Source organism: Rhincodon typus, chromosome 18 (assembly GCF_021869965.1).
Source record: "Rhincodon typus isolate 14 chromosome 18, sRhiTyp1.1, whole genome shotgun sequence".
NCBI lineage: Eukaryota > Metazoa > Chordata > Chondrichthyes > Orectolobiformes > Rhincodontidae > Rhincodon > Rhincodon typus.
Genome location: NC_063349.1, coordinates 31,380,510 through 31,391,337, shown reverse-complemented (window position 1 = coordinate 31,391,337; position 10,828 = coordinate 31,380,510). Strand labels below are relative to the sequence as shown.

General features: G+C 36.8%; 1 long non-coding RNA gene across 1 annotated transcript; it reads right to left on the bottom strand.

Moving 5' to 3' along the window:
- Window positions 1-8,527: 8,527 nt before the first annotated feature.
- Window positions 8,528-10,416, bottom strand: LOC125485312. The gene is made up of 3 exons (XR_007264038.1): window positions 10,330-10,416; window positions 9,731-9,765; window positions 8,528-8,654 (listed from the first exon to the last, which is right to left on the bottom strand). It is a non-coding gene; the product is annotated as an uncharacterized LOC125485312 (long non-coding RNA).
- Window positions 10,417-10,828: the final 412 nt, after the last annotated feature.

Genomic DNA, 10,828 nt, shown 5'->3' with positions numbered 1-10,828 from the left:
TAAAGGGTTATGTTAACATGTAATTAAGACAATCTACGTCATCAGTGAGACAAGATCATATGGGTAACAGGGAGATGGTTCCATTGGGAGGCCTTCTGTAAATTCTTGTTCTGTTCATAGATAGACACTATCACGTTCAATAAAAGGGAATGCTTACTGACAGGTAGGCCTCTTGCAATCTGTATCAATGTCAATGTTTGACACAACCACACTACAGTCCCAAATAGCAGTAATGGGACAGCAGTGATTACACTTCCGAAAGTACTTAATTGACTGAAAAGCAGTCAGGGATGCTTGAAAGGCACAATGTAAATGTAAGTATTTCATTTCAGTTTCTTCAGTCATTTCAGTTATTTCAAGACGGTGCCAGCACAGAAAGTAATATTCGGGCTCTTCGGAGTCCATCCACTCCAGGCCGGACGCATAGTTTTCTCGATGTAATTTTCACCTTCTGTCTTTTCTTCTTCCTTTCTTCTTCATCTTTGAGGCTGGAGCAGTGTCAGCAAGGCAGTGGCTGTAGCATCAGTGGTGTGGACCGGGACTCCCGTAAGCAATGTCAGTGCCCAGAGCCTGTACTCCTGGTGGCAGTAGGCCCGGAGCCTGGATTCTTGGCAGTGGTGGTGCCCTGTGCGGGGATTCAAGGCAGTGGTAGGCATTAAGTCATTTAATTCATTTCTTTTTTCATTGTTGTGCCTCAAAATGGCGCTAGATTGTGATGACAAAATGGTTTTCATTGTATCTACAAGACGTATGTGACAGTAAAGTCATTCATCATTCAGTTCATTGATGGTGTACCTGAAGCACTATTGAAATCTTGGGAATGGTCCAATTTGTTAAAAATAGCTAAATAAGCAAAATTAGAAAACTTATTTGGAAAAAGGACAGGTCAAGTTGAAAATTGTTCTTTTACTTTTGCTTTATTAATACATGTTTCATTGCTACTACATACCAGGATCAAATCTTGTTTCTGGAACTGTTAATTATTCAGCCATCCGCATTCACTCTTGACAAATGCCTTGTTTCCTTTCTGCAACCATTGTCATTCCATGACATTTATTCCATGACACATCTCTCATCTCTCTTGATCATGACATCTCTCTTGATCTGGACTGAACAGTGTATTCCAGCTGATGCAACCTCCGCTCAGATAGAAGTCAATGTCCCTGACACTTGTACATTTTCTGCAGTCGGGCACATTTCAATTTTCTTTGATCGTCTCTGGTAATTTTGTTATTGCTTGCTCACCCATTATGCATTTTGGAAAGGAAACAAAATGGCGGTTGCAGCTGTTTCACATGTGACTGGAAGATCCAGGCACTATATTTTTAAATAATGTGCCTTGCCACCTACAATCAGTTACTTTGTAATCCTGATTTTCAGTGCTCTGAGGAACAATCTGCAGAAATACATCATTAAACCATTATGTGAATAAGCCAATGTACACTGTCACATCCCATTGGAAAATCCCTGCATTAGCACTGGGATGGCAGGTTGGTAGTAACAAGACAAAAGAATCCAGTCTCGAACCTGCCCAATGAATCCCACTGCCAAGTTTGAGTGAACAGATATCGTTTTTTTTATAAGTTATAATTTCATGGGATGCGACTCTTGCTGGCTAATCCAACATTTGCTGCCCATCCCTTATTGCCCTGGAGAAGGTGGTGCTAGTGGTGAGTCATTTTCTTGACCATTGTAGTGTATGTAATGTAGGTAAACCAACAATATTGGAGGAAAATAGTTCCAGTATTTTTACCTAGCAACTTTGAAGGAATGGTGATATAGTTTCAAGTCAGGAGGGTATATAGCTTGGAGGGAAACCTATAAGCAATGATGTTCCTTTGTTTCTGCTGCTCATGTCCATCTCACTGGCAGTAATTGAGGGTTTGGAAGGTGCTGTCAAAGGGGCTTTGATGAGCTGCTGGATCTTTTAAATGGTATGCACTGCTGACACTGTGTCAATGGCGGAGGTGTGAATGTTTAAGGAGGTAGATAAGGCATCAAGTTGGCTGTTCTGTCCTGGAAGATGTTGAGTTTCTTGAGTGTTGTTGGAGTTGCACTAATCCAGTCTTTGTCCCGTGACCCAAAATTGATTAATCTTGGTAATTTCATTGCCAGAATTGGGAGGGCCACAAATCTCTGGGATATATGGTTGGCAAAAAGGCAAGAAAAAATGGCAGGTAATCGTGAAGGAAGTTTTCTTCCTGTCAAAATGCTCAGAGCATCGACTGTCCATACCAAACACCCTAAGTTATCAGAGACAAGTACAAGACATAGCGTGAGGTAATGGCCTAATGATATTATTGCTGGCCTGATAATCCTGAGCCCTAGGTAATGTTCTGGGGACCCATGTTTAAAACATGCCACAGCAGATGGTGGAATTTGAATTAAATAAAAAATCTGGAATTAAGATACTGATGATGACTGATTGTCAATTGCCAGAAAAACTCATTTAGTTCACAAATGTCCTTTAGGGAAGGAAACTGCCATCCTTAGCTGGTCTGGCCTACATGTGACTCCAGCCCCACAGCAATGTGGTTGACTCTTCACTGCCCTCTGAACAATTAGGGATGGTGGCCTAGGCAGCGACATCCTCATCCTATGAATGAATAAAAGAAAATCACGGTAACATCATTGCTCTGGATAACGGCATCTACTTGACTATACCATCGTCCAACTGACAGACCACAAGAGCATCATGGGTGGATCTAATGTCTATTGGAGCAACTATCAATATGTCCATCAGCCTGGTCCAAAAACCAGCAGAAATGTCAAAGGACCTATGAAGTAAGATCTACTCAGTCAGCTCCTCACAGCCAACCTGATGTCGCTGAATTAATATGAAGCACAGAAGGTCCGCACTGTCTGATCTACCCTTAAATCTATCATGAATAACATTTGCAAAGAACACACTAGGTTTCTCTTAACAGGAAACAGAAAGACTAGTTTAAAAGAAATGAGCAGAAGATCTAGAATGTACTAAATTATGAAGGCAAGGCATTCCTGAACTGGAAGCACTATCAAAACCTAAACGAAAGAAAGCAGCTCTATAGACAAATGAAGGTCCAATACCAACAAAAAAAATCCCGTGACCTAAAGAATGGATGGAGTGCAGGAAATCCAGGAACTCACCAAAAGCCATGATTTGTGTCAATCATTCAACACAGCCAAAACTATTTGCAGCCTAAGAACCCAAGGGTTTTCTCAACTGAGGCTCAGTCCTTGAAATGGATTCCTGTTCAATCTCAGCTCCAAATGCATTTTGATTCAACAATGCCATGGAGCGATGTGAGATATATCTTTATATATACTGAGCTACTATGCAAAAATAAAACCATATTTTGAATTCAGTACAGAAACACTTGAGCTCAGTACAGAAAACTAGGTTATTACACTGCAGGCACATGAGCAATGATATTATATATGTGAAACTGTGACAGTTAATCTCATTCTTTAGAATCTACTCAAGTATTAAATGTAGAGTTAGGTATGTAGAAAATTATTGATATGGACAAGAATGCCATTTTGTAGATTTATCATTCTAACCTTTATTGGTTGTAGGGAAGACAAGAAGAAAAGGGGTATGTTTGTTATTTTTTTCGAAAAAGGACGATTCTGTAGTAGTGCATACTTGCTCTAGTTAGCGGAGGATACTGACAAGGTAAGATTACTGATAAATGATGTAAAAGGCCTGAATATACTGCAGTTACTGATTGCTGTATCCGTAATTGATCATGGATCTGTGAAATTGTACTGTGATTGTAGCTGGGCACAGAATGAAAAACAGCACAAGACTCTTAATACTCCTCTTAGGAATGCTATACTTATCCCATTAAATCCTAGATACTTTGCCTTGGGGATACCTTATAGACAGTCCATTATTACAATGCCCATAGTCAGACTTCTCAAGAGAGCTGGAAGGTACTTGGTTGACAGCTGATGATTTTTGCTGTGGCAGTACCTAACTGATCTGCAAGGCCGAAAAGGTCCAATTCTTTCTTGATAGCTTTATATCTGTATTTGCATGGAACAGAAAACATTTATTTTCCAGTGCCTTCTTCTGTTCATCGGACAAGAACACTTACAAAGACATGTTAATATTGGACATTCTTAGAATGCTATTCAACCTTAGCTGGATTATATGACCTCTTAAAGCAGACTGCAAGGCCAGAATGATTTGTAATGCAAAACGGAATCGACAGCCCAGATACACTTAGGATTAGAGCTCAATATATGAAAACATCTAAAGACTCTGAGCAGTAAAAGCAGACTGTGATTACTGAAACAATCAATTACACGATGCACTCTCTCCTTGTATCACATACTTTACTTTAATGAAGCAATAATGAACAAGAAGGTATAAATTAATTGCTAATTAATGCAAGTAATTTTACTGCATGCCAGAATTAGTTTGGGCACAAGGTGAGGCCAGGTGGTCAAACAAATCCCAAAGTGTATTCACCAGCACGCTTTATTTGTTATTGCTAATTATGGAATGACAAACTACAGCAATCATGTCAATAATGCAACATTATTCTTTGATTGATGTAAAATGACAACTGACCTAACTGGTACAGATCCAAAAATGAATATCCTCTATTTATGTTTTGTTTAAAAATCTACAGTGTACAATCTAGCACAAATAGCATTGGGCAATCCACAATTTGATGGTAAAGTGCTATCACTGTGGTTTTTGTAGTGGCATTATACTAAAGCATATTTCGCAGTAATAAAGTAAAATTGATACAATAGTGATGTAACCTCTTGAGAAATATTAGTAGTCTCTAACTTACATATTTCTGTTTGATGATCCTTTTGTGAATGTTATGCTGTTTTGTTTTCAATGTCATGATTTCCATGGTGTTACACAATTTGTCTGCATGCCTAAATTACTTTTGCAATATTGCCAGTTATCTCTCATCCAATTCTTCCACCAATATAGTTGGTTTGACAAATTGTGGTTCATGAATTTCTAATCACAATGAGCAAACTGATGTCCGGCAATTACGCTGAAATATTGAGAAGTACAGAAATTTAGCAAAATATCAAAAATGTAATTTAACTCAAAATCCACAACTTGGTAAAAGACTCAATATTATAATTTAATTGATATCTTACAAACTAATAGTTACTGCACGGTATGATACGTTTGTTGAACCTGTCTTAAAGCTCATCTATGGAAGAGTCATTCCTAACAATTAAATAATGATTTGGATTTGAACTCATATTAGTGATCACCTGTCTACAAAGACTACCTGAAGACAGTCCCAGAGGTAGTCATTACAGACAGATTTCACTGCACAACTGTTCAGAATTACAAGGTCAGGTGCATTTTAGTTAATGCAAATTTTTTTTATTATTTCATATTTGAACTTACTGTCAACTTTACACTGTAATGTCTTAGTATTTTTAGTGATTTTAAAAATGTTTAACTTTGGGCAACATCCCACATCCTAATCTGTACTCTTGACATCTTTCAAGATGGACTAAAATGGTGATGAACAACTCCGATGTTCTCAAACTGTTCCTGTGTATCTATTAAAGATTTATTTGTACTTCTTAACGCTATAACCAAGTACAGATTAAGTGAAGAAATGAATTATCAGAACTTAACTTACATTTCTGAAAGATTTTCAGATTGCCTTTATTGAAGTGTCAGAAGAATGTATGCTGTGATCAAATTAGTCACTAATGTTTAACTTACAGATATAACTCATAATGAGTAGGAAGTACTTGTGGCAGTATATTTTTATTCAAAGAGTGGTATTTCCAACAGTCAGAGGCCAGGCATAATTTTTGAGTGGTGTTACTGTAGTTAACTACAGAGAAGCCAAAGAAAAAGAATGGTAGACATGAATCACAGGGAGATAGAGATTGAAAATACTTCCCTGATCTATGTGAGGTTTCATGAAGTCTACAACATCACCACAAGGCACATTCAGATCACACTGCTGCTGTCAACAGAACCTGAACTCAGTTCCCAACAGAAGCATTGTGCAAAGATATTTGACATAATCAAGGGGTTGCCTAGCTGTATGGAGCTTAAAGCAATTGCTTGGGAAATTTAGTAGTCTGGAAGTGTATCAGTGAGCTTGCGAATAAAGGAAATGTTATTGTTAGTGATATAGGGTTGGATGTTCAGGAAGTCAGAAAGGCTCAAATGAAGCAGTCAAAACTCAATGCTCGGATTCCCATGCCCAGTCCTAGTGACCCCAATTTTCAGCAGCAGTGAAGAAGGGTGTCAGCTGGTCTGGGTCATAAGCCCACACCTTGTACTCCCAATTTAGCCACTTCCATTGCAGAGAAAGGCATGTCCTAGCGTCTTATCATTTTTGTGCAGTTGGGTCAGCTTTTCAAGGAATTGTAATTAACAGCCCATTAGAATAATCATAAAGTATATTTTTGGATGAGGAAACATATTGACGATTTGTTCAAAAGATTTTGGCAATGCCTCTAATGTCCCTCTATCCACCCCTGAGACCCTATACTCTCCATACTAGTCTATGCCTTTCCAAATATTTCCATGGTCCTTCCTACCCTTCTTGCCCACCTATCACACTTCAATACTAATTTACTCAGTATACATTTGGAACAACACCAAGGACCCAAATGGCATATTTGAAAACATTGTAAAACTAGTCATTTATTCATAACTTACTTTTTATAATTATTATTAAGATAAATTAATTATTAAAATAATTATTAAAAAACTGCTTTCATGACACCCTTTCAATGTGGCAAGAAACAGAATTTTAAAGTATCAAAGGGAGAAACTGCAAGCACTTGACACCTTTTTAGCTTGTGTAAATACACAATGTACAGTTCTGAAATAGATCTAAGAGAAAAAGCTATCAATCAAGCAATATCACTCAGTGTTTCAACAAACTATTGGATGTATGGGCTCTAAGAAAATAATGCAAATTGGGCTTGGCTGAAAGCTGAGGGGTGTGTGGAGGGGCATGAGTTTGCTTGGAAGGGCATGGGAAATGTGTGGAGGACAGTTGGTGCCCAACTTTGGAACAAAATTTCTGCTCTTACTGATACTTTCTCTCAAGGGAACAAACATACCTGGGCATGATGAGCCAGGAAATTCAATTACTCCTGCCACCAGCCTCTTAAGATGAAAATACAATCCATAATTGTTTTAATATTATGAATTAACCAATTGCATAACTCTGGTGAGCACTGGTGTGCTGAACTTGCCAAGATAAAAATTAATCTAATTCTTTTTTTATTTTGGCAAAATATATTGGCTGAGCAAACAGAATGATATGCAGTAACATTTGTTTATCTGGAAAGCTGTAAACATTGTCCAGTTGTGGCATTTATGATGTACAAATTGGTTTACATGATAGTAGGCTACAAATTAACGATCTACAATGAATTAATCTAGTGAGAATTCAAATAGGTTGTAATGCAATGTGCAATCTGGAGTCAGGATAAGTTGATCTTGGCTAGCACTGGAAACAAGGTAATGGAGAGTTACTGTTACAGGGTTATGTCCATGTGTCATTAATGCTAAAAAGAACATACAGGGTAGGGATAGGATTTGAAGAGAGGAAGATATTGTGATTCAGTGAAGTAAAAATGCAGCTTGGAAAATGTTCTGCTTGATACCTGTAAAGGAAGCCATAGACTTTTGAAGATTAAGTTTCTGAGACATGAATTTTAATACTGAATTGAGTTACCTAGATACTGTTTTACATTTGTTAATACATTCAAACATTTTAACTAATGACAAAAAAAGTGTAAAAACTGAAAGAACTGCAAATGTTGTAAATCAGAAACAAAAACAGAAATTGCTGGAAAAGTTGAGCAGGTCTGGCAACATCTGTAAAGAGAAATCAGACGTAATGTTTCGGGTCTGGTGACCCTCCCTCAGAACAGTTCTGAGGAAGAGTCACTGGACCGGAAACATTAACTCTGATTTCTCTTCACAGATGCTGTCAGACCTGCTCAACTTTTCCAGCAATTTCTGTTTTTGATAAAAATATATGTCCTTTTCTAAAGTTAATTGGATGTTCAACATCAGAGAACTTACTTTCTAGCATCTAGTCCTGTCACTTAGCTTGGCATTTAAAAAAAAAACTTCCTTGTATCTTGTAATTTATGAAGGCCATGATATATTGTTAAAGTATAATCCATTATTTAAGGATCAGTACAAGAAAACTAGATGACTGCTCCCTGTTGGTAGATAGTCCACTCCCATTCATCTGAATGGTGAATACCACAAATATCATCATCTATTGCAGCAGTAAATATTGAAACTTCTGTCCTCACAGGAAATGTAAGACCTTTAAAACTGATAGAGTGATAAAGTTAAAGCATTTCCACCAAAGAAAGGGGCAGCACTTTGTTTATATTCATTGCCACACAAAAGTAATATACAAATTTACATTACAAAATAATGAAAATTAAAAAAAACTTCATTGTTGCTCTAAAGGCTATAGAAAATTCAAATGGTTTTGTTTATTCATAGTTGTTCAATACCATATCATTTCCGCTTTCACTAAGATACAGGCTCCTGCTTTTAAACAAAACTTCTAATGGGGATAAATGGCAGATATGCATTGAAAAGAATCAGAAGAGCCTCCCTGAAGATGTGTCTCGGGCACCATAGTAACCAGACCTTAATCTATTCAGCATCTATGAATCACCTAAAAGAAGGAAAAGCAAAGTCAAAATTCTATATAACAGACTGGCTTTCCAGCCTTCTATGGATATATAAGTTTACGAAAATAATGCTCATAAAAGTAATTGCAGCACGATAAGTAAAGCAAAGTGAACAGAAGTTTTTTTTGAAAACAGCAAAAAAAATGGTTAAAGCTGTAACAAAATAATTTGAAAATTAAATTTCACACAAATAATTCAGGAAAAGTTAATCACCTAAAATGTATGACTTATACTGAAATCATTTTAATCAGTTAATACTTGATTTTTAGATATTGCGATACACTTTCTATCATTGTACGAGACAGGAAAGAATGTTTTGGATATTGGCTACCAATATGCAAAGCAAGAAGAACATTATGGATAGAAACAGTGTTTTGGAGACACTTACGGATGCATAGCTACTTAACTTGCCTCAAGAAATTCCATTGATTATTCAGTTTGAACTTTTTACAGTATCATAGAGTTTTATAGCATTGAAGGAACCCATACAGTCCAGTCCACTTGTTTCAGCTATCCACCTAATCACATTTCTATGCCCTTTCATGGTCTTTCATATTTTCCCTTTTCAAATAATTATCTTTTTTTTATAGAAAATCTCACTTGCTCAGTAACCTTCAATCATAGTATTTGTGGAACTGTTTCATGGTTGCTAATTTGCAAGCAAAAATAATAACATTTCACAATATTTTTATGGACCATTATATCTCACTAGTCACTTTTAAATGTCACTGAAAATCGCAAGTTTAAATTTACAAAATAACCTGGCTCAATAATAAATGAAGTAATCTTACGTTGCCATGGAAACTGTAATTTCATGCTTTTTTGAAAACATGACACGAGTTCAAATGAGAAAACTATCATAGCAGTTCTTTACCCAGTTAGTTTTAATACTGACATTCGTCATTTTCATTATAGTAATGACTGCAAAATTAATGATTTATCCTTTGTTGTGTTGCACGAAATTTACAATGCCTTTCTTACACCCCCTACATACATAATTTAAAGCTAGTGAAAATTATGCTGTCCCAAGACGTAACTTGAATTACAAAACACTACTCACGCTTTAAGATTGTAGTGATCTGCCCAGTTAACAACCTAAATGAGAAAAAAAAGTCATTCTGAAGCTGCAATGACCAGAATGAAAATGTACAAACAATAAATAATTTAAAGTGTTGCAACACAAACACATTAAACCCTTAGGGCCACTACCACATTTGTAATGAATGTCAATTTTGACACTGTAACTTCCCAATTGAGAATCCCAGATACAGTTCAATGGACTGTCAGTAAACGGTGCAATTTTCTTAAACTCTGCAACCAGTAGCAGTATGATGCATTCACCACTAGGCGCCTCTCTTGTTACATGCATTTTGTTTGCTTGAATTTTTTTTTGCTTATTGTCGTACTAAGAAACATGAAACACTGCTGGTGCTTCCGTTTGCAATTGTCCTGTGTTAACGTAAGTTGAATATTCCTTGATATTTACACAAAGCTTTCATGTTTTATTCTCACTTCTCACTATTACAACAAAGAGGAGGATTTAAGCTCAACTTGAAAATGACTAATGTTACCTACTCAATATCTCAATGCTATTTTTCTCCCCCATTTCGATTTATCCTACTTTGGGAGATCAAGGTGGCTGGATTATGGACTCCTCACCAGAACTAGTTGCTGGACTCTACATCGTCCAAGGTGCTGCATAGTTACTGAATCACAATGGTTTCACTCTGGCTCTGAGTCCCTGGTTTGTCGATTTGATTGTTAAAAAAAAAGCAAATCTGGCACCCCTAGTGCAAAACTGAAGAAGCTCTACGCTATTGGAGGTGCTAACTTCAGATAGGGTGAATTATGCTGAGGGTCCATCTGCCTTTCTGGATATATAAAATATTCTTGTTGCAGTAATTTTTGTGAAGTAACAGATGGCCAATATTTATCCCTCAAAAATCAGATTATCAGATCATTATCACATTGCAGTCTGTGGGACCTTGCTGTGTACAAATTGGCTCATACACTACAACAGCGACTATACTTCACAAATATTTAATTGGTTGCTAAATGTATCAGGATGTTGTGTGGCAAGTGTTGCATAAATACATATATTGTTATCGTTCATGAGGGTCAAAAAATCAAGATTTAGATTGGTTTGGATTTTAGATCC